Raw genomic sequence first — 25,434 nt, 5'->3', positions numbered from 1 at the left:
CGTGCTCTGCTGCGATCGGCGCTGGACTCCAGGACAGGTAAGTGTCCTAATATTAAAAGTCAGCAGCTGCAGTATTTGTAGCTGCTGGCTTTTAATATTTTGTTCCCATGGCACATCCGCTTTAAAGGTGACAAACTACCCTGAAAAATTGGAACATCCCCCCCCCCCCATTTTCTACACATAATTTGTGTTCTTATATTCTGTAATATAATTGATATTCAGGCTGTGGATGTCCACAGCTTGTTAAGCTCATGTGCTGCCTAATTTTCATTATATATTCTCTGAGTGCCTGAGTACATGAAGTCCTGGAAATGATATTGTTTGTTTTTTGTACAGAGACACAAGGAAGAGAACAGCTTGCTTCAGGTCACATAGAACTGGCAAGAGAAGTAAAAAAAAAAAATTGTATCCGTTTTTCCTATTCCATTTACAGTGGAAGCCTCAGTAGTTTAAAGAGGATCCCCAGGCAGTGCTATGGTACCGTTTCTGCATGATGGTTCTGTTTGGTGCTTGGAGAGCAGAGGTGTGAACTTGGGTCCTTCGAGGTGAGGACTTGTGAATGTCCTGTGCTTTCCATATTTATAGGCATGTGTATCTTGTGGTACACAACTTGAATGCGTGGTAATTTAATTTTTTTATTCATTCTTTGTGCATTATTTGGAATCCGAACTTTATCTTCCGACTGTAGTTAAAGACCTCAAATTGTTAAGTTGTTTTTTTTTTTGGACACTTGTCCACCTGAATTTTACAGCATTTAAGCTCTATTTTATTTTTTTAGAGGATTCACCCAATTCTTCCATCTTCAAACAGGATTTGTCCCATGTCGTACAACATAATACAAAAAGTCCAATTACGATAAAGATTTGCCCATCAGAGGCAAAAGAGAGTTATTGCAGAATGTCAAAATTGTTAAATCCCACAAAGGACCTGTTGGTGTGCACCTCTTTGCTTGTACTGGCTGCCAGCTTCGCCTAAGATTGAAGCCCAATTTGTGGGTGGTTCTGTGGGGGAACTGCAGCAAAGTACTGAAGAAACTGCCTCCTCTCCTCCGTGTACTAACTGGCATATATTGTGTATTTTTCACTCTCTATTGGATGCCATCGTCCAGTCTGTTACGAAACTGCTGTGTTAGGGCCTCCTAGTAAACATGGCAGTGAAGAATGCAGGTTACTTGCCCCCCTGGGGAATTCCACAATTATTTTGTAGTTTTGGGTGATATTACTTCTGATTCAAACAAGATTCTCCCGGCTCCCGGTGGGTGTGCTATGCGAGGTAAGCCTGCGCTTAGTACGCCCACCCCCCTCCCACAAAAACCACCACACTTACACGCACTCGAGATTGAGTTAACATGCAAGCACTTTGACCACGCGGTCTCTAAAAAGAGAGGCGAAGGACTAACGGGGCTGGTTGAGCGGGCTATATCCTCTCACTCCCTTGTAGGGTGTCCCTCTGCCCCGTTGGGCGTCAAAGCGGAGCAGGTAGGGCAGGCTGTGTGGGAGGACCCCCTCACACACCCGCCATTGCCACCCGGGGCATGGAGAAAGGTGGCAGATTGCCTCTGGGGGAGGCCTGCCTACTCCCAACTCCTGCAGTCCGGCTCCACTCTCGGGTACAAGCACAAAAATACACTTAAAAAAAAAAAAAAAAAAGATTCTCCCATCTGCAGAAGCATAACACGTACAAGAAAAATTCCATTGCAAACCGTTAACCGGACACATTTATTATCAAAATAATTATTTCCCCTAAATCTGCCTTGCATGTCCCTTTCCTGAGTGCTTTTGGGGGGGGGGGGGGGGCAACTGGTGGATTTGGAACTGGAGTCTGTGTCTGTGCCTACCAGTTGTCTCTTCATCATCATGACTTCATGGAGCTTCTGTATCCTGAGAGAACCCCACTGCTGGAAAGCTAGTAGGAAGAGGCTGTGTCACCCAGGAAGTGACATGGACAATCAAATGAGGATCTTTTCTCCTGCCGTAAAGAAGATGGGTTACTGCTGTGGTGGTAGATGTGATGTGTAGTTTTATTCAGAAATCTTCATGAATAAGTGACTAAGCTGAGCAGGTAAAGACCCGCACAGCTGTGCTGATATTAACCACTTCAATACCAGACACTTTCACCCCCTTCCTGCCATCTCCTCTAAAGGAAACTGGCAGTGAAGCGTGCTGCACTTCCTGAATGGCCCGGCAGCGGGGAAGGAGGAGAGGGCCAAACTACCTTCTGACTTGACCACAGCGAAATCAGCTAGGAGAGGGAGCGGGTACCTGCTCACCCTACCCTACCCCTCAAAAGGTACCAAATGTGCCAGTGGATGGGGGAGGGGTCAAATAAGCAGGTCTTCCCCTTTTTGGGGTGGAGCTCCACTTTAGATAATTACTCGGTCATGCAGCACTGTACCCAAAGTAAAGTTCATTTTTTATTTTATTCGAGACTGAGCTTTCTTTAAGGGATATAAGCAACACATAAGCTGTATACAAGCTATCTATGTGGAAAAAATTCCAAAATTAAAATAAAAAAAAAAAAGTTTATAAAATTCTTCAAATAAGCTTTCTTCATAAATTTAGGCCAAATGCATAATGCTACATTTTCTTTGGTAAAAAATAACTCAAATCAGTGTATATTTCGTCTGTGGAAGTTGGTCTACAAACTATTGTATTTTTATCTAATTGATCAATCCTGATGTACTATCTAATTTTCTTGGCCCCTAAAATGCCAGGACAGTACAAATGACCCCTTTTTGGAAAGTAGACAGTCCTAGGTTTTTAGCAAGCGGCATCTTGAGTTTTTTTGACGTTGTAATTTTGTTTTGTCACAATTTTGTGGAAAATTAAGAAAATACATTTTTTTTGTTCGCAACTTATTTCTCACACACAACATAGGCATACATATAATGACACCCCAAAACACATTTGACTATGTCTCTTGAGTATGGGGATACCACACGAGGTGAAACTATTTTTCACTACCTAAATGCATAGATGGGCTCAAAATCCATGAAGCGCATTTAGGCTTTCAAGGAGCATAAATTGGACATCTTGATTCCTAACTACCAAACACATTATAGGAAGCCCTGGAGTGCCAGGACAGTAGAAACCTAAAAAAAATTAGGAAAGAAAATGTTAAAACAAACTTGTCAATCAATGAGGGATGTCTAACACACATCATAGGCGTACTTAAAAATATACCCCAAAACATATTCTGCTGCTCCTCTTAAATATGAAACACTCACACATGTGATAACACTTCACAGCCTAGCCACATAGGGGGGCCAAAATCCAAGGAGCACCTTCAGGCATTCTAGGGGAATAGTTTATGCATTTAATTTCCTAACCACATTTTGCAAAGCAAACACCCCAATGTATTTTTTAGGAGGCATGGTAAGTCTTTTAAAGACTTATTTTTTTCCAACACATTTTTGGAAAATGCAGAAAGAGAAAAAAACATATGGAATTATTCCTTTTTTCTTTTACACAAAGTTATACATTTTAATAGGATATTTCTCACACAGCATAGGCATACATGGTTACACCCCAAACACATTCTACTACTCCTAAGTATGGTGATACCACATGTGTGACTTTTCTTTATCGTTACATCACGGGACACAGAGCGACATTCATTACTATATGGGTTATATGGAGTACCTTCAGGTGATGGACACTGGCAATCTCAAACAGGAAGTGCCCCTCCCTATATAACCCCCTCCCATAGGAGGAGTACCTCAGTTTTTACGCCAGTGTCTTAGGTGTTGGTCATGGTTTAGGTGAGCTAACCGGTTCTGTCCAAAGGCCTCAGCGCTAAAGTGGTCAGTAACCGGACCCCAAACCCTTGGGGTATAGCCCATAATGCTTTTCTTTTTAGAGAGCTGGACCCTGGGCCCAGAACTTAGAAACCTTTGGGTGCCTAATGTTTCTGTTGCCAGAGTGCTATATGGGCCCAGGACAGTGGATCCTTCATAGGAACCCAGGGCCTGAAGGTCTAGACATCCCCACGGAGATGGGGGAAGATTGGGCCTCTTGCTTGGCAAAGTCCTGCGGCATGGAGCAGGTAAGTGAGGGGAAAACTTGCGGAACTTGGTTCTTAGCAGGTTTTTTCTGGGGGGTCACAGGGGACATGCCTAAAGTTATGCGCTGCATCTGGCAAACTAGTCACATGTCTTAATGATAGGATGGCTCTATGTGTATTTTTTCCCCATAAGAAGTGACCTCCCTTGTAGTGTTGGAAAAGCATTTGAGTAGGGCCTGTGTAATATAAAATGTATGTGTGTGTCAGAGAGCTATGCTTACCTGCAAGCCTCCAGGCGATGCTCCATCAGTCTTCCTCCTCAGAGCCTGCTAAGCAGGCAAAACGCTGACCTCCTCGTGGTTCCAGCTGGAGCAGAGAGGCTCCCTTCCCCCCAACCCCCCCCCCCCCCCCATCGGCGGGCGCGCGCGTTCACGTGTTATAGGCGCAATTCGCGCCGTTTAGCTGAGGGGGGAAGGGCGGGTCAGTGGTTTAAGGAAGGGGCGGCCCTTTCTTTTTCGTTCCAAACAGCATTCGATACATTGGAACTGGGGAGGAAAGACCAGAGCGGCAGCACGGGGCGCCAAGGACACACAGTGGCCAAAAAGAATATTGCAGTCTTCAGAAGACTGTTTTCAAGCCTAGAAATAGGCTGTTTCTTTCCATCTCATAGTTTTTCTTGCAATACTACTCAGGGGGACAGAATGATTTTTCTTTCCTGGATTTGAAAAAAAAAAAAAAAAAAAAGTCATCTAGGGGAGAGGAAGCATTTTTTATCCCCCAAACAGGTGTTTGGGCAATTAACTTTTATAGTTCCAAGTACCAATAGGTAGCAGGTGTACCTCGGTATTGTACCATGGCATCCGGGTCAGAGGGTACAAGAGGTGGGGATTCCCCCAGAGAGTCTGAGGTCTCGGACAAAGCTTTCCCCTCAGGGAGCCTTGGGGCCATCGGGATGATAGCCACAGCTATGCGGGGCAGTAAACGGATTAGATCTCCGTCGCCCGAGCGTGGACCCTCAGAAGAGGAGGTCCTTTCCTCAGGGGAATTGGACGATCTCTTGGACAAGGACCAAGTAGGTTCAGGGATCGAAGATCCGGATACAGAGGAGTCTGGAGCAGTCTCCCAAGGGGAGGGCTGGTGGATTCAAGCCTTAACGGAGTTGGTCCATAATGCATTCAACTTGCCAGTACCAGATCTCCAGGTATCAACGGTTTCAGCTTTGGGCTCACTGAGGGCGCCTCAAAGCAATGCAGTGTTTCCGATCCACCCTCTATTAGAGGGAGTTTTGTTCCAAGATTGGAACAAGCCAGATAAAATCTTCTTACCACCTAAAAGATTCTCTGCCCTATATCCTATGGAAGATAAATTTTCCAAGAAATGGGCTACTCCTGCAGTGGACGCAGCCATCTCATGTGTTAACAAGTCGTTAACATGCCCTGTAGAAAACATACAGGTATTCAAGGATCCAGTTGATAAACGCTTGGAAGCACTACTTAAGAACTCCTTCACTACGGCAGGGGCAGTAGTACAGCCAGCGGTGGCTGCGATTGGGGTTGCTCAAGCATTATCGGATCAAGTTAAGCAGATGCTTAAACTTATTCCTGCCCAGCAGGCAGAAGAATTTTCGGATGTCCCTAGGGCCATATGTTTTACAGTAGACGCAATTAAGGATTCTATCCAGCAAGCGTCACGTTTATCGTTATCCCTTATCCATATGAGAAGACTCTTATGGTTAAAGAGCTGGGAGGCCGAGCCCCCATGCAAGAAGCTCCTGGTAGGGTTTCCCTTCTATGGAGGACGACTCTTCGGAGAAGACCTAGATAAATACATTCAGACCATTTCAAACGGCAAAAGTACTCTCTTGCCAACTAAGAAGAAGTTTCAGGGGCCTGCGTTTAAACGACAGTACTCCCCTGGGCAGGGGCCCTCTAATGCCAAACAGTATCGACGGCCTCCTGCGAAAGCAAACTTCGGCTTCAACAGCAAGTCTCAAGGACAGGCTGCTAGAGGCAGAAAGCAGTGGTTTCGCAAACCAGCAAAACCAGCCCCCAAGCCCTTATGAAGGGGCGCCCCCACCCACGAAGGTGGGGGGAAGGCTGCGACTCTTTTCAGAGGTTTGGGAAGCCAGCATTCCCGACGAGTGGGTACGGTCTTCCGTGGCCACGGGCTACAAATTGGATTTCCTAAAGTTTCCTCCTCCTCATTTCCAGGAGTCGAGGATTCCAAACGATCCGGAGAAAGGAGCCGCATTAATGTCGGCATTAAATCATCTACTTTCCCAGGAAGTAATAGTAGAGGTACCAGTCCTGGAACAGGGACTAGGTTTCTACTCCAACCTATTCATCATCCCGAAGTCCAATGGAGATGTCAGGCCAATTTTGGACCTAAAGATGGTAAATGCATACCTAAAGATCCGCTCATTTCGGATGGAATCCGTGCGGTCAGCAGCTGCCACACTCCAAAAGGACGACTTCATGGCGTCCATAGACATAAAGGATGCCTACCTTCATGTTCCAATTTATCAGCCACATCAAAAATATCTACGCTTCATGGTGGCTTCGCGTCACTTCCAATTCGTGGCACTTCCCTTCGGGTTGGCTACGGCCCCCCGGGTGTTCACGAAGGTCCTAGCTCCAATCCTAGCCAAACTAAGGATCCAAGGGGTCACGATCCTAGCATACCTGGACGACCTCCTAGTCATAGATCACTCGTCTCCCGGCTTGGAGCGAGCAGTGGCCCTCACGGTCCAATACCTCGAAGTTCGGCTGGGTCCTAAATCGAGAAAAGTCAGCTTTCCTGCCCACAAGGCAGTTGGAATATCTCGGCATGAGATTAGACACAGAACAACAAAGAGTGTTTCTACCTCTGAGGAAGGTCAAAGCCATCAAGGAATTAATCCTACTGGTTCTAAGCAAAAAGGAACCGACTATTCGCCTATGTATGAGGTTACTAGGCAAGATGGTGGCCACATTCGAGGCGGTACCATACGCCCAGAGTCACACTCGCATCCTGCAGGCAGCCATCCTGTCAGCATGGAGCAGAAGGCCACAGGCCTTGGATATCCCGTTGCCGCTCTCATCAAGAGTCCGGCAAAGTCTGTGTTGGTGGTCAGACCCTCAGAACCTACTGAAGGGGAGATCTTTCAGCCCAGTGGCTTGGAAGATAGTGACCACAGACGCCAGCCTGACAGGCTGGGGAGCAATTTTGAATGGTTGCACTCGCCAAGGTACTTGGGCAAAGCTAGAGGAGCAGTTGCCCATCAACATCTTGGAGCTCAGAGCTGCTCGACTAGCCCTCAGGGCTTGGACGTCAAAATTGCAGGGGTTCCCGGTGAGAATTCAATCAGACAATGCCACGGCTGTGGCATACATAAATCACCAAGGGGAACCAGGAGTCAAGCCGCTCAGAGAGGTGAGCTTGATTCTCCTATGGGCAGAGGCTCATGTGCCCTGCATATCGGCAATATTCATTCCCGGAGTGGACAACTTTCAGGCGGACTTCTTAAGCCGCCAGACTCTATGGCCGGGGGAATGGTCTCTGCATCCACAAATCTTTCAAGCACTCTGCCAAAGATGGGGAGTGCCGGACGTGGATGTCATGGCATCGAGACTCAACAAGAAGCTAGACAGGTTCATGTCCCGCTCAAGGGATCCGATGGCCTGCGGAACCGATGCGCTGGTTTGCCCTTGGCATCAGTTCAAACTTCTTTATGCGTTTCCCCCGCTTCAGTTACTACCCCGCCTGCTGCGCAGGATCAGGGTGGAGCACATACCAGTCATCCTGGTAGCTCCAGCATGGCCCAGAAGGGCATGGTACTCACTAATCTTAAGGATGGTAGTGGGAGACCCTTGGACTCTTCCTCTACGGCCAGACCTGCTATCGCAAGGTCCGATCCTCCACCCTGCCTTACGGCATCTAAATTTGACGGCCTGGAAGCTGAATCCCTGATTCTCAGGGGTAGGGGTCTGTCTCAGAAAGTAATCTCTACCCTAATCAGAGCCAGGAAACCGGTCTCTAGGGTGATTTATCACAGGGTCTGGAAGGCCTATGTAGGTTGGTGTGAGTCCAAGCTATGGCTTCCTCGCAAATTCACCATTGATAGAGTTTTAAGTTTTCTCCAGCTAGGAGTGGATAAAGGATTGGCATTAAGCACAATCAAGGGACAGATTTCTGCTCTGTCAGTGTGGTTTCAGCGGCCGCTGGCCACCCACTCGCTGGTTAAGACCTTCCTTCAAGGGGTCTTACGTATTAAACCTCCAGTTAAATCCCCGCTTTGCCCGTGGGATTTAAACCTTGTTCTGTCAAGTTTACAGAAACAACCGTTTGAGCCGTTGGCTGAAATTCCTTTGGTTTTACTGACAAGGAAGTTAGTATTTTTGGTCGCCATAGTTTCCGCAAGAAGAGTATCGGAACTGGCGGCCTTATCCTGTAAGGAACCATATCTTATTTTTCATAAGGACAGGGTCGTTCTCCGCCCTCATCCTTCCTTCCTACCGAAGGTTATATCCAGTTTTCATTTGAACCAGGATTTGGTATTACCATCCTTCTTCCCTAAACCTACTTCCAGAAAGGAAGGGTTGCTGCATACCTTGGATATCGTCAGGGCCATGAAGGCCTATCTTAAAGCTACAAAGAAGATCCGGAAAACAGATGTGCTGTTCATATTACCGGATGGGCCCAAGAAGGGGCAGGCAGCTGCAAAGTCCACCATTTCTAGGTGGATTAAGCAATTAATCACTCGGGCCTACGGCTTGAAAGGGTTGCCTCCTCCAGTATCATTAAAGGCTCATTCTACTAGGGCCATGGGCGCCTCCTGGGCAGCACACCACCAGATCTCTATGGCTCAAGTTTGCAAGGCGGCAACCTGGTCTTCTGTCCACACGTTTACAAAATTCTACCAGTTGGACGTAAGAAGGAATTCTGATACAGCCTTTGGGCAGGCAGTGCTGCAGGCTGCAGTTTGAGACCCTCGGATTCCGGGGGCTCCTCTTTTTTGAGTTAAATTTAAGATTATTTTTCTCAACTAAGTTGGATTTATTATGATTTGAGTATTCTCTAAATTAAATCCTTTTGTCTTGGAGATGTTCTCCCTCCCCTCATTGTAAGCATTGCTTTGGGACATCCCATATAGTAATGAATGTCGCTCTGTGTCCCGTGATGTAACGATAAAGAAAAAGAGATTTTTAATACAGCTTACCTGTAAAATCTTTTTCTTGGAGTACATCACGGGACACAGAGCTCCCACCCCTCTTATGGGGACCATTTTGGGAGACATACTGCTTGCTACAAAACTGAGGTACTCCTCCTATGGGAGGGGGTTATATAGGGAGGGGCACTTCCTGTTTGAGATTGCCAGTGTCCATCACCTGAAGGTACTCCATATAACCCATATAGTAATGAATGTCGCTCTGTGTCCCGTGATGTACTCCAAGAAAAAGATTTTACAGGTAAGCTGTATTAAAAATCTCTTTTTTTCACTTTTTGGACGGATTATGTACCACACACTGTATCTGTAATGGTTGCTTCTATACGAGTGATCAGGGAATACAGCTTGGTGTAGCATCACCTATAGCAATGCCAGTTCCTATAAACCAAGCAGGCATAGCCTACTGGTAAATAGTTTCCCCCAGGAGTATGTTCACTGACCAGGAAGGTACTGGAGGCTGAAGAGAAGAACAGTGCTTGCTTCGGCAGCACATATACTTAAAAATAAAATTAAATATGTAATGATACAGAGAAGATTAACATGGACCCTGCACAAGGATGACAAACAAAAATTTGTGAAACTCTTCATAAAAAAAATAATAATAATAATCCTTGTGGTTTCAGGAATGCAGTTGCCTGCAGGGGATGGTTGGGACTGGTGTCTCACAGGAACATAGTCGGACATGATGTGTCAGTTCAGTCTGCAGGCAGAGACATGGTCGGCAAATGGGCAAAAAGATCGATCCAGGCCACAGGCAAAAACATGGTAAATAAACAGACGACATAAGTACAGGTGGCAGACGGAGGCAACACTGCACTGGTGGTGATCAGGCACATTATTGCTGGCTGCACTGGTCTGGTGACACTGGGAACTAGTGTGGCAGCAATCGGGAACACTGCTGCTGACTTGCACTGGTCAGGTAAAACTGAGACTGGTGATGTGGCGGTGATCAGGGACACTGGGACTGGCTTGGCGGTGATCAGGGACACTGGTGTATTTGAATCTGCTAGCATATCTCACACTACCCTCCACCCCCCAACTGTGACAATGCAGCTGTCCAAATATGCTCTTGTGCTCGTTCATCCTGGATTATTTTTTATTTATTTTTATAATGCAGGTGATTTGTTACTGAGCAGATCACCAGGGGAAACCTAACAAAGCCACTGCATCTAAGGATTGGTAAACTGTATACCATATACAGTATAACAGTATGCAATATACAGTATAACATTTTTTGGTTTTGGGATTAATACCACCTTAAAGAGTTTGGCTAAGAACCATTTACTGAAAACGTGTTCCTTGGCTTAAAGTGGTGCTCTACATCAAGGTAATAATCTTCTGTGCTGCAGGATCCCCCCAGCCCTCCCTTATACTTGACTGAGCCTGCCCTTGATCCAGCAATGTGCATGAGAGCAGTGGCTCTCTCCCTTAGAGTGCAGATTGGCTCTTTCTGCTGTCAATCCAATGCTATGATTGCAGCAGAGCAAAACCTGGCTGTCTGTGTCAAGACACCTGCAGCAGGGCTCGGGAGCGAGCCTGCACAAGTACCCTCCTTGACAAGTGGCTTTCTAGAGGTATTCGTGGAAGGGGGAAGAGCCAGAGTGCTGATGGGGAACACAGAAGAGGAGGATCGTTTATTGTTTTAATAAAGCTATCATTGGAGTCGCAGGCTGAAGGAGGTTGGGTTGGACAATTCCATTCTTTTTGTATATTCTTGCAAAACATTATTTGCAGTTATCTGTAGCCTGATTTAGACTGTAACCATTTACAGTTAACAATGTATTCTGCTGTATGCATGTTCTTGTATATACTGCACAGTTGCTCTGAAATTCCAGTGACGAAAAAATTTAATGTTAGGAGTAAGTGTTATTAATAAGTGACTTGAGAGCCATTGACTTAAGAACTGCAGGGGGAAGTTTGCAAAAAAGACAACTAGAACCTGGAGTTTCCTGCAGCGTGTTTGTATTGGCAGGCACAGCTATTTGCTTTAAAAATATTTTTAAAACGTTTATTGCATCAGCTGTTGTAATGTTCCCTTTAGAATCGGTGGGGTATTGCATATGTTTAATTTCTCGTTTGTTACACTAATTCATATTAGATGTATTGTGTTCTAGACTTGTATTTTACCTGTGGCGAACCCCTTTAGAGTAGCTTCTGCCAAGAGTGCTGCTGAGTGCGGTTTGTGAGAATGTCTTGGTCCAGAGAAAGGCTGCCATGTCACACAGGGGGTCCAATTGGAACAAATGTTTAAGAGTTGACCGAAAAATGTGTTTTTTTAATTGAAACTTTAAATACCTTTTTTATTTGCTTTGAGATATAAAAAAAACATTTTGTAAATCTTTTTCCTAATCGTACAGGACACGGACACCTTAAATGCCTTCAGGTGATTAGAAACTTGTAAAACAAAAGCTGCAGGCACATTGCTCTATACAACCATTCCGCCTCTGAGCTAGCCCATGTTTTTTGCTAGTGTTGGGCTTGTTTTGTTCACTAACAGAAGCTTATCTTCTTGGTTTACTCTATCTTTCTCTGGAAGTGGGTATTCCAACACAACTCTTCTATCAATCTTCTGCACCTTAGCCATACAGTCAGGGCCGCTGATAAGGGGGGGGGGGGGGGGGGGTCACCAGCCCTCCTGTAGGGGGCCCGGACAGCAGGAGGATCGGTGGAGCAGAGAATAAAGAATGACAGCGTCTCACACGCAGCAACTAAAAGCCGGTTTCTCTCCATCTCGCTCCCGCAGCTTTCGGCTGCTAGGTGAGAGACACAGGGCTGGATTTAGGGGATGCCGGAGTGGGTTGTTATGCCCCCCCCCCCCCGGCTGGCCGCTGCTGAGCTGCTTCCCCCGCCCCCTCTCCGCCCGCACTCACAGCTGGAATGAGGAGACAGCAGCTTGGAGCGGTGAGAGAAGAAGTGCCAGCGGGAGGTGTGCTGTGTTTTGTGTTTTGTTCTCCCCTCCTGTCAGAAGAGCGCTGGTCTTTACAGTACATGAGACCGGATCGCTCTTACTGTAGATCGCATGGCACTGTACACACACCGCCCCCTATGCACATTTGTTGCTGCTGGGAGGTGAGCACTGAGCAGCCTTTGGAGGAAATGGGGGCGCTGTGTGTGTGTGTCTGTGTGTGTGTGTGTGTCTGTGTGTGTCTGTACATTGCTATGCAATCTACAGTAGGAGCGATCTGGTCTCATGTTCTATAAAGACCAGCACTCTTCTGACAGGAGGGGAGAACAAAACACAGCATACCTCTTCCTGGTTGTGTTGGCATTGGCAAATGTAATGGGGATTTGGGTAGGGCGATATGTGTGAGGAGGAAGAATGGGGGGATATGTGCTGGGAGAAGAGATTGGGGGGTAATTTAGAGGGGGTTGTTTGATTTTTGTTTGGAAATTTGTGCACGGGGGCTACGTTAGGTAGGCTGTACGGGGCCCTGTGATTTCTATAAGCGGCCTTGCATACAGTTCTCAGATAAGTTGGGAACCACCAGAGTCCGAGTTAACTTTCAAATTGGCACACCTCTGTTGGATCTACTTGGCCTGTGGACATCCCCCAAGTGTCGCTTAATGAACCTCTGCTCAGTGTGGTTGTTCATCTCCCAAAATATATTACGTATTGAATCCCTTAAAGAGTAGGTACATTCCATCTTTAAGTTTTACCTATAGGTAAGCCTATATTAAGGCTTACCTATAGGTAGTGTAAATATATCCTAAACTTGCACCGTTTAGGAGATATTTACTGTCCTAGCAGCCAGTTGTGCACTGTGAAGGAACAGCCGCCCGTGACCGGTGGCTCCCACGCGTGTGATGTCATCGCGGCTCTGTCCAGTCAGAGCCGTAGCCGCGAACCCGAAACGAAGATGAAAAGCTATAGGCTTTAAGTATAGATGAAAGCTGTCTCCAGTAATTGCAACGCTGGAACACTTTTATTTCAGGTCACATAATGCAATACATACTAGCACGTTATGCCTATAATGGGTGATAATCTCTCCCGCTACTGTGAGTAGATAGTGAATGATCAAAGGTAAGTGTATATATCTAAGCAGCGATATCTAAATAGTGTTCACTGTATACCAATAGTGAATTAATATATGGGAGGTGATACCGCGCTCAAGAAAAAATACATCCAAAATATAAACATATGTAGCTAGATTCACAGTCCTCGCCGCAACTTTAAGGCGGCGTATCGTATTTACGCTACGCCGCCTTAAGTCAGAGAGGCAAGTACTGTATTCTCAAAGTACTTGCCTCCTAACTTACGGCGGCGTAGCGTAAATGCGGCGGGCGCAAGCGCGCCTAATTCAAATTCGGCTGAGGGGGCGTGTTTTATGATAATTAGGCTTGACCCAACGTGATTGACGTTTTTTTGGAACTGCGCCTACATTTCCCAGTGTGCATTGCGGCTAAGTCTGCCGCACGGGCCTATTGATTTCGACATGGACGTAAATCCCTATTCACGGACGACTTACGCAAACGACGTAAAAATTTCGAAGCGGGAACGGCGGCCATACTTAACATTACTATTCCAACTATTTGATGGAATATCTTTAGGCCTGATAATGCGTTACGTAAACGGCGTATCTGTACTGTGTCAGCCGGGCGTACGTTCGTGAATTGGCGTATCTAGTGATTTACATATACTACGCCGACCGCAATGGAAGCGCAACCTAGCGGCCAGCCAAAATATTGCACCCTAAGATAGGACAGCGCAGGCCGTTGTATCTTAGATAGGTTTAAGTGTATCTCTGTTTGAGAATACACTTAAACCTAGGTCGGCGCAGATTCCGAGTTAGGTCGGCGTATCTACGCCGACCTAACTCTACCTGAATCTAGCTAATGGTGTCAAAAGAGAGTAAACGGTGAAAATTAATGGAGAGAAATAATCACTTGGAAGTGAAAGGTGCCTAAAAATAATCACTTAAAAGTGAAAAGTGCCTAGATCAAGTGGCAAAACAGAGAATAGAACACTAAACCAATGTGAATAAATAAAGTCCACTTTAGTGAAAACATGTATATAAAAAACTTTATGCCTTGCAGGTAAGGCAAAAAAAAAAAAAAAGTTTTAGAACCACTTTAAGTTCCCCCAAACCAGCCAAGACCTTCTTGGTCCCTGGTATTCTTTCCTGTATAGGGGTTGGTCACATCCAGAACATATATTTACTAGTCCCAACATGTTTTCTGCCCAAAATGATCCTATGTAATTGGGCACTTCTTGTGGTAGATCCTGCTATTTCTTCTCTTAACAAGACCCTCCTGTTCCCTGTGGAAAATAATAAAATTTTCAAAATCTGGGTTAATTGGAGGCTTTATTTTACTTGGTGGGCCTTGCCAATGCAATCTACGGTTACTTCTATGGCAGTCCGTCAGACCATTGCTGGACTGAGCATAATCCAAAATCCTAGCACCATTCTGAGCTCTTCTCTATATTGACACATACAGGATTCAGGTTAAATGCTGGTCAACCCAACTTCCATGCAGGAAACTCCTTGAGTGGTTACCCTTTTGAAGACTAGTGAAGTCTGGTTCCATAGCCTCTTCAGTGATTGGGCACCTCCACTGCTCAGAGTGGGGAGATGTCTGTTGGGCTCCTGGAAATCCGGTCATTTTTAAGGGCCGCAAACTGGAGTTTTGCACTCTTCCTCCTATTAATGCTTTCTAACTCAATGCTTTTTCCCGTTGCAATGGGCAGTTTGCTTTCTCGTGTTCACCTTAAAGAGGCTATTATCCCTGTACCAACAGAAGAAGGTTTTCAAGGTTTCTACTCAAATCTTTTTAAAGTTTCAAACCAAAAGGTGGAACCAGACATATCTGGATTTGAAGACTTTTGAATTATTCCTTCAGGTTTGAAAGTAGTGCATATAAAAGTTCACGCATGACCTCCTTCCTTCCAGGGGACTTTCTGGCCATGTCTTTTTGACATCTGAGGATGCTTACCGGCATATTGCCATCTTTCTGCCTCAAGACTGTCTGCATTTTGCTGTAAAAATCGCATTCATAATTTGTCGCCCTTCCTTTTGGCCTCTCCATGGCCACCTATGTCACTCTTCACCATTGTGCTTGCCTTGGTTTTGGCTTTTCTACGTGCTCAGGGGATTCATGTTGTGGTTTACCTGGAATATCTTTTAAGAGCAGTCCTCCCTGTCCCTGATCAGGTTCTAGAGAGCTTTACTTGGATCCTTAATCTAAATAAGTCATCGCTGAACCCATCTCACAGATTGAAATACATAGCCCTGACACTAGATACAGCTCTGTCATGGATCTTCCTACTTTGTGTGGTAGATTCCCACCCAGCACTGGAATTGGGGAAGCCCTTTCCTCAGTCATGGAAGGTTTTCATGATGGATGCCAGTCTGACTGGCAAGAAGTCCTGAATACTCTTTATTTTAGGCGCCTTGGTAATTGGAAGAAGCTTGTTGTCAGGTATAAGTGTGACCAGAAATGTGTGGACTGCCACAGAGCATGAACAACCTAAATGTAAATGCACCTCCAATATACCAAAACGGTGTAAATCAAACCAGAGAACTAAACAAATAGTAACACACAATGAACAACTGCCCAAACCAAGTATATACAGGAAGCAGGCTGCTGAGGGACACCCACTGGTAGACACTAGAACTGTAGTTTATAGATCTCAGAGCTACAGTGCCACCAGCAGGTGAACCCTTTCCTGACACTTGCCTTTCTATTAACATTGTCAACTGTGGGTATGGAGTTGGGTGTATGGGATTGTATTGTGTTTTTTATTTTGTTTTTTGTGGTTGAACTGGATGGCCTTGTGTCTTTTTTTTCAACCTGACTAACTATGTAACTATTGTAGAACTCGGTAAACGGTAAAATGCATGAATCTATGTATTGTATTTCAGTGGCGGTGCAGGAGAGAGAGGGGGCGGCCTCCCTCTATGGACGCACCGCCACTGGCTGTGATTGAAACCTTGGTAATCTTGAGGATGCAGTTTTCTGCATTTGTAATATCTTGTCCTCTGACTATGATGGGTCCTCCAGAAACGTGATATGCTAATGCCAAATAGCAGCACAAATGGGTACACACCTAAAACTGTAAAATACACATTAAATCTATAAATTTAATTAATAGATGTGTATATTCTAAAAAGTATTAAGTGTGAATGAACAGATGCTTGGATAGATAAATTGATCCCCAAAGCAGTGCAAGCCACAAGGACAAACCATAGAGGAAAATGTATGAGGAATAAATGTATAAGTGTAAAAATATACATGCACCGTGACCAACACCCATACATAGGGCTGAGAAACCTTCATGCATTTATTGTTATTCAAATATGGCAAGTCCTTTTTTATACGCTTTGTATGTCTTATAAAAAAAAAATGGTATATGTGTATCCACCCATGCTTTTATTTTTTGAATGCCAGTTTGAGTTCTGTGGTTGGAGAGCACTTTCATTAACATCAGCATTATAATGGTACAAACATTAGTTTATATTTGACCATTCAATATAAGCTTGCTTAAAAAATCTTCTTTCATGTTGTGAGTTCTCCCTGTCTGCTGGCCATGTCTTTCCACAACTTCCTGGATTCCCAGCATGCTTTGCCTCTCTGTCATTCACTTTCAATTTCTAAGGACTACATATCCCATGGTACATCGATGCCTGCCAGCAATGGTTCCTGTATGGACTTTGCCTCCTGAAACTCCTCACCTATGTATTTCAAAAGGCAGGATCTGTGAAAGGTGTGACACAGCAGTGCCTACCCATATGGCATAGTGAATACAAAGTTCAAGATTGTTCAGAAATAGTAGTAGGCTAGGAATATTTTTAGATTTAATTTTGGAATCTGCCATAGATACACTTTAATCAGTTTGGTTGAACACACATGGGACACAACAAGAGCATTCTGTGGAGCTTTAGAGGAGCTCTTCTTGGGAGTCTGCTACTAATGGTTATGAAAATGGTTACTTGCAGGTAGTAAAGATGGACTAATGCTAGTCTGTGAGCAGGAAAGATTTCAAATATTTGTAGACAAGGCAAATGATCAGCAATATTCTTGGGATGCTTTTAACTGGTGCAGGGACGGACTGACAACTCATGGGGCTCCCGGGCAACAGGAGATTATGGGGCCCCCGGGCAATAGATTATGGGGCCACACAGTATACACAGTATACACACACAATATACACACACTGAAAAGGTACTGGAGAGGCGGGGCAGCTATAATCCTGGGATTTTTTTTTTTTAAAACAGATTTTTGGATACTGTCCCTGGTTTTACTGAGGCCTGATGGGGGCCCCCTGGTGGCATGGGGCCCTCGGGCAGTGCCCGAATGGTCTGTCCGCCCCTGAACTGGTGTAAGTCACATGATTGGAGGTGGAGAAACCATTATACAGAGATTTAATAATGTGATTTTGATGGGTTTCAAAGAAATGGGCTGTCAGAGCATCTCAACACATAAATAAATAGAGCTGGCAATGCATAGAGTACATGCATCTTTGTGGTGGTGTGAAATGACATGCTTGCTTTTAGAGTTTAGTAACTAAAGCCCTACTTTTATATAGTAATTTAATGTATTTTACATTTTAGAATAATGACACCTAGTGGCTAAACTGTTTTGTAACACGTTGTTGAAAGCAATGATTTTATTAACATTAATCGGTAATGGCTGCTGTCTTAATTGCACTCGCACATGTGTTGCAGCACACACAACAACGCACTATTGTGGTATACTGCCTAATGAAACTCCTTTTTTTTTTTTTTTTTTTTTTTTTTACTTTTTCGGTCTGTCTTAGTCCATTTGCACAATGCTCATTGACATGCGTTTATACACTGCAACAACATGAACATCTCAACCTTTTGTTCTCCCAGGTCACTAAAACCTAGACACCAGGGCCAAATTTGGCAACCTCAAATCCTGCTCCATTTTTATTATCTGACCAATGCACAAACTTTTTTTTTTTTTTTATGCCGTACGCTATTAAACAGCAGATCCAACATCAGCCCCAAAGCAGCAGTATTTAGCTGCAGGCTTTTGTCAATCCAACCTTCCAGTCTGCATGTGATTACAATGTCATAGCTGACCGATGTACATATGTCACACAGCGGGAAAAATTATTTGATCCCCTGCAAATTATGTAAGCTTGCCCACTTACAAAGAAATGAATGCTCTATAATTGTTATCATAGGTGTATTATAAATAATAGAGACAGAATATCAACCAAAAATCCAGAAGAAAAAAAAAAAACATGATACAAATGTTAGAAATTGATTTGCAGTTCAGTGAGTAAAATAAGTATTTGATCCCCAAGTAAAACATGACCTGGTACTTTGTGGAGAAAACCTTGTTGGCAAGCACAAGAGGTAAGAAGTTTCTTGTAGTTGGTTACCAGGTTTGCACACATCTCAGGAGGGATTTTGGTCCACTCTTTACAGATCCTCTCTAAATCCTTAAAGCGGAGGTTCACCCTATAAAAAATTTCTAACACTACATCCAGCCCAGTTCTGCAAATAAAATTACACTGCCCTTTTTTTTTTTTTTGTTTTACGTAGATAGCGTTTATCCTTAGAATTCACCGCGGCTTCCGGGTAGGGAATCCCGCGGGAGTGGGCGTTCCTATTGACATGCCAATTGATTGACATGCTAAACGACGGCGCACACAGCGCATCACGACTTCCCGAAAGAAGCTCGGGTCGGCTCGGCTCTATTCGTCGCCGGTGCGCAGGTGCCGAATAGAGCCGAGCCGACCCAAACTTCTTTCGGGAAGTCGTGACGTGCTGTGTGCGCCGTCGTTTAGCATGTCAATCAATTGGCATGTCAATAGGAACGCCCACTCCCACGGGATTCCCTACCCAGAAGCCGTGGTGAATTCTAAGGATAAACGCTATCTACGGCGGAAAAAAAAAAAAGGTCAGTGTAATTTTATTTGCAGAACTGGGCTGGATGTATTTTTTTTATAGGGTGAACCCCCGCTTTAAGGTTTCTTGACTGTCACTTGGCAACTCAAAGTTTCAGCTTCCTCCATAGATTTTCTATTGGATTAAGACCTGGAGATTGGTAGGCCACTCCGTGACCTTGATGTACTTCTTCTTGAGCCACTCCCTTGTTTCCTTGGTGGTATGTATTGGGTCATTGTCATGCTGGAAGACCCATCCACCACCCATCTTCAGTGTTCTGGCTGAGGGAAGAAGGTTCTCACCCAAGATTTTACAATACATGGCCCCTTATTGGGGAAAAATCTGTCTGGACCTTTTAGCAAAGAAACAACCCCAAAGCAAATTGTTTCCAACTCCGTGCTTGACTGTAGAGATGGTGTTCTTGGGGTCATACTTCCGCATTTTTCTTCCTCCAAACAAGACGAGTCCCCCCTCCTTAAAGAAGCCACATGTACAGTCATGCCAATGGTCTAAATCAGGGATATGCAATTAGCGCACCTCCAGATGTTGCAAAACTACAAGTCCCGTCATGCCTCAGCCTCTGGGTTCATGCTTGTGGCTGTCATCATGGGAATTGTAGTTCTGAAACAGCTGGAGGTCCGCTAATTTCATATCCCTGGTCTAAATGATTCAGAAAAGGATTGAGAGAAAGTTCTGTGGTCCGATCAGACCAAAATTGAGCGCTTTGACCTTAACTCGACTCGAAGAAAATGTGCTTGCCAACAAGCGTTCCTCCACCAAGTACAAAGTCATGTTTTTTACTTGGGGATCAAATACTTATTTTACTCACTCAACCGTAACTTAATTTTTAGCAATTGTTTTGTGGTTTTTCTGTATTTTTGGTTGATATTCTTTTTCTATCATTTAAAGACTCATCAGGAGGGATTTTGTCCTTTTGGTAATGCGAACCTTCAGCTCCCTTCACACTTTTTTTTTTTATGGGAATAAGGTCTGGAGACTGGCTAGGCAACTCCAGGACCTTAACGTGCTTCTTCTTGAACCACTTATGTGTTGCATTGGCAGTGTGTTTTGGGTCATTGTCATGCTGGAATACCCATCCATGACCCTTTTTCAATGCCCTGGCTGAGAGAAGAAGGTTCTCGCCCATAATTTCACAGTCCCTTTTATGTGGTGAAGTTTTCCTGTCCCCTTAACAAAAAAAAAACCCCAAAGCATAATGTTTCCACCTCCATGTTTGATGGTGGGGATGGTGTTCTTGGGGTCATAGGCAGCATTCTTCCTCCTCCTCCTCCAAACACATTGCCAACACCCAAATATTATAGAAAAGGATTGAGAGGGTAAACTTTATCAAAAAATAGCAGACTTTGTGGGCACAACATGAGGCAGTACATATATAAACACAACATAATCTTTATTACAGTGAAAATTGTATTAATATAAATAAAAAAATATATATATATATATATATATATATATATATATGTGAGTACACCCTTACATTTTTGAAAATATTGTTTCAATATTTAGTGTGGCCACTTTTTTTTCCCCAGCGCCACCTTAACCCTCTTGGGCATGGAGTTCGCCAGAGCTTCACATGTTGCCACTGGAGTCCTCTTCCACTCCTTCATGACGACATCGCGGAGCTGGTGGATGTTGGAGACCTTGTGCTCCTCCAACTTCCATTTGAGGATGCCTCACAGGTGCGCAATAGGGTTTAGGTCTGGAGACATGCCTGGCCAGTCCCTCACCTTTACCCTCAGCTTCTTTAGCAAGGCAGTGGTCGTCTTGGAGGTGTTTGGGGTCATTATGTTGGAATGTTGCCCTGCAGCCCAGTCTCTGAAGGGAGGAGATCATGCTCTGTTTCAGTATGTCACAGTACATGTTGGCATTCATGGTTCCCTCAATGAACTGTAGCTCCCCAGTGCTGGCAGCCCTCATGCAGTCCCAGATCATGACACTCCCACCCCCATGCTTGACTGTAGGCAGACACACTTGTCTTTGTACTCCTCATCTGGCTGTCACCACACACGCTTGACACCATCTGAAACAAATACATTTATCTTGGTCTCATCAGACCAGTAATCCATGTCCTTAGTCTGCTTGTCTTCAGCAAACTACAGGCTTTCTTGTGCATCATCTTTATAAGAGACTTCCGCCTGGGACGACAGCCATGCAGACCAATTTGATGCAGTGTGCGGCGTATGGTCTGAGTACTGACAAGCTGACCCCCCCCCCCCCCCCCCTTCTTCAACCTCTGCAACAATACTGGCAGCACTCATACGTCTGTTTCTCAAAGACAACCTCTGGATATGACGCTGAGCCCATGCACTCATCTTCTTTGGTCGACCATGGCAAGGCCTGTTCTGAGTGGAACCTGTCCTGTTAAACTGCTGTATGGTCTTGCCCGCCATGCTGCAGCTCAATTTTAGGATTGGCAATCTTCTTATAGCCTAGGACATCTTTATGTAGAGCAACATTTTATTTTTTTTATTTTTTTTTCAAATCTCAGAGTTCTTTACCATGAGATGCCATGTTGAACTTCCAGTGACCAGTATGATAGAGTGGGAGCGATGACACCAAATTTTAACACGCCGTCCCCCAATTCACACCTGAGACCGAACGAATCACATGATATCGGGGATGGGAAATGGCTAATTGGGTCCAATTTGGACATTTTCACTTGGGGGTGTACTCACTGTTGCCAGTGGTTTAGACATTAAAGGAACACTAAAGGCAAAAAAATTTTTGGGGGTAAAATAACAAACATGTTATACTTACCTCCACTGTGCAGCTTGTTTTGCACAGGGTGTCCCCGAACCTGGTCTTCTGGGGTCCCCTGGCGGCTCCCGCTGTATCACGGGAGCGCGCTCGCAAAAGCTTTCCACCTTCATGCAAGCTCCCTCGCATGGTGGAAAGCTCTTGCGAGCGCGCTCCCGTGATACAGCGGCAGCCATAGCCGCGGACTGTATCACTCGGCACCGCCCCCCGACGCACCGCATCATTGGATGTGATTGACAGCAGCACCAGCCAATGGCTGCGCTGCTATCAATCCGTCCAACCTAGCCAATCAACGGCCAGTCTGGGAACTGAACAGGATGACGGAGACGAGTGCGGGACTTTCGAGGGGTGAGGTAAGTAAAACGGGGGCTCGGGTTTGCTGTCGAATGTTTTTTCACCTTAATCCATAGGATGCGTTAAGGTGAAAAAACATTTACCTTATCAACCCCTTTAATGGCTGTGTGTTGAGTTATTTTGAGGGGACAGCAAGTTATACAAGCTGTACACTCACTACTTTACATCGTAGCATTGTGTAATTTCTTCTTGTAAATATTTAAAAAATGGGAGGAGTCTCCTCACTTTCGTGAGATACTGTATATATGTTAAAAAAATAACAAAATTATATGTAGAATATGAAGCAATAATTGAATACAATATAAAAAAAAAAGGCAACACAGTAAAATCAGACACATAATTACTGGTGGCGAGTGACACCCAGAGAGAGTGCAATATACATGCAGGGACTGGAAAAAAACAATCAATTTTTTCCAGTCCTTGCATGTATATTGCACTCTCTCTGGGCATCTCTCCCCACCAGTAATTGTGTCTGATTGGACTGCATTTACTTTTTTTTATACTGTATGCAATTATTGCTTTATGTTCTACAAATAATGTTTTATGTATATATGTCTGCTTTTTGAGCCTTTTAAAGAGGCATTAAACCCTGATGGGTTTTCCTTCCTTTTGCCCCAGCAAAGTAAAATCATAATGTGCTAGTATGCATCACATACTAGTGCATTATGTGACACTAACCTGCAAAGGAAGCCCACGGCGTCCCGGCTGCAGCCATGTTTATCCCTCTTCCTTCCTAGGCCTGCGGACTCCTGCTCTGACTGGCCGGAGCCACTTGACGTCACTTCTGCGTGTGCGGGAGCCGCTAGTTGTGCCACTCGCTCGTGAAGAATCCACACGGGGCTGTTTCTTCACAGCGCATGTGCCGATTACCTCATCGACCCAAAACACAGTAAATGGCAAATTTTTTAGGAGATATTTACACTACCTATAGGTAAGCCTTATTTTAGGCTTGCCTATAGGTCAGGCGTGACCAACCAGTGGCCACATGTGGCCCGCGGAGCCCTCTCATGTGGCCCGCGACCTCCTGCTCTGGGATGGAATAGAATACTGTTATTAAAGGTCAGTTTATTTCTAAAATCACAGTGTTTATATGGGTATATCTGTTCTGCGGTGGTTACTGGACTGCTTTCAAACTGATCTGCAGATGCAGAGCAGTTTACCTGAGGGTTACTTGCACTGCGCCATAGACTTCTGTTATTACCTGCGAGTTTGGTGAGCTTTCTGAAAGTGCACCAAACCTGTAGAATATAATAGAAGTCTATTGCAAAGTGCAGGAAAGCCAAAGGTACACTGCGTTATACCCGTGGTGCGGGTAAACTGCAGCGAATAAGTATGAAAGCAGCCTTGGGCCCCTTTCACATGGTCAGTCCGACCAATTGGACCCTTCATTCACCTCTAAGTAGTGGCAGACATAAACCGGCTTGTGTCCTACCTCCAATTTGATCCGCAAAAAAAAGTATAGTGGGCTACATATGCAAAGCAGACACGGACATGTCATCCACCCGCTTCACTTATTGTGGCTCACGATTGGTTACCAAGTTGCTTAAGTGGCCCTCGCTCTTCAAAAGGTTGGGCACCCCTGCTATAGGTACAACTTCCACATAGAGGTTTACAATCTCTTTAAAGTCCCATACATTATGAGGGAAATTAGTCTATAGTTATCTGGGATGTGGCCATACATTGCAGAATAATCCTCTTAGTATTTTAATAAAAGAACTACAAACACACGCTACTTAACAGTAGTTCAACAGATACCCAAATACAGACATGAAGGCATAGATCCAATCATATAGGCGTGTAAAGGTCCATTGAAATACCGTAAAGTATGGATAAATATCAAAAAGTTAGGTCCATAACGCCTCCATGCGTATTTGTCAAACATTTTGGACAATTTCATGCTCCCAACTTTGTGGGAACAGTTTGGACGTGGCCCCTTCCTTTTCTAACATGACTGTGCACCAGTGCACAAAGCAAGGTCCTTAAAGACATGGATGAGTGAGTTTAGGGTGAAGAACCTTGACTGGCCTGCACAGAGTCCTGACCTCAACCTGGTAGAACACCTTTGCGATGAATTGGAGCAGAGACTGCGAGCCAGGCCTTCTTGTCCAACATTAGTGCCTGATCTAACAAATGCCCTTCTGGAAGGATGGTTAAACATTCCCATAGACACAAACCTTATGGATGGCCTTCCCAGAAGAGTTGAAGCTGTTAAAGCTGCAAAGGGTGGGCCAACTCAATGTTGAACCCTACAGACTAGTAGCTAGATTCAGGTACATTTGCTTAACTTTGCGGCGGCGTAGCTTAAGGAATTTAAGCTATGCCGCCGTAAGTTAGCCAGGCAAGTACATGATTCACAATGTACTTACCTGCTAAGTTACTGCGGCGTAGCCTAAATCGGCGGGCGTAAGGGTGCCTAATTCAAATGTGTTTGAGGGGGGCATGTTGTATGTCAATGTGGCTTGACCTTACGTTTTTTACAAACTGCGCATGCGCCGGGTGCCTACATTTCCCAGTGTGCATGACGACTTACAAAAACGTAAAATATTCGAATTTCGAGGCGGGAATGGCGGCCATACTTGACATTACTATTCCAACTAGGGCCCAGCTCTAACTTTACGCGGCCTATCTCTTACGTAAACGGCGTAAAAAAGTACTGCGCCGGGCGTACGTTCGAGAATCGGCGTATCTACTCATTTACATATTCTACGCTGACCGCAATGGAAGCGCCACCTAGCGGCCATCCAAAATATTGCAATCTAAGATAGGACGGCGCTAGCCGTCGTATCTTAGATATGTTTAAGCGTATCTCTGTTTGAGCATACGCTTAAACATAATTCGGCGTAGATTCTGAGTTAGGTCGGCTTATCTACTGATAAGCCGGCCTGACTCTTACTGAATCTACCTATAAGACTGGGATGCCATTTAAGTTCATGTGTAACGGTGTCCCAATACTTTTGGTAATTTAGTGTATGTGCTGTTGTAATGAGCAAAAAACGGAGAGGGGATATAAACATCTTTTATTCAATATAAAAAGCTTTGAATTTTGGTTCTACTATAAGCTATTTTGTTTGTGTGTGTTTTTTTTATTTTATTTTTTATTGATTGGAATCAAACTGTGTTCTGTCCCACTGTGCCTATAGGTGAAATTGAGTGTAACCGCCTTCTGAGCGGAAAAGATCCATGAAATATTTCCGCTCGGAATATTTCATAACCTACAAATGTTCTCAGTGTGAGCTG

At 44.7% G+C, this 25,434-nt stretch overlaps 1 protein-coding gene and 1 pseudogene across 2 annotated transcripts in view; both read left to right on the top strand.

The window, feature by feature from the left end:
- The window catches only part of MAST4 (microtubule associated serine/threonine kinase family member 4), a 742,993-nt gene that overhangs the window by 50,323 nt on the left and 667,236 nt on the right, over positions 1 to 25,434 (top strand). The gene's annotated exons all lie outside the window — the stretch shown is intronic.
- LOC120925378 lies at positions 9,717 to 9,800 on the top strand (annotated as a pseudogene).

This window comes from Rana temporaria, chromosome 1, assembly GCF_905171775.1.
Source record: "Rana temporaria chromosome 1, aRanTem1.1, whole genome shotgun sequence".
In the NCBI taxonomy this organism is placed as follows: Eukaryota; Metazoa; Chordata; class Amphibia; order Anura; family Ranidae; genus Rana; species Rana temporaria.
This window is presented reverse-complemented; position numbering and strand designations above follow the sequence as displayed.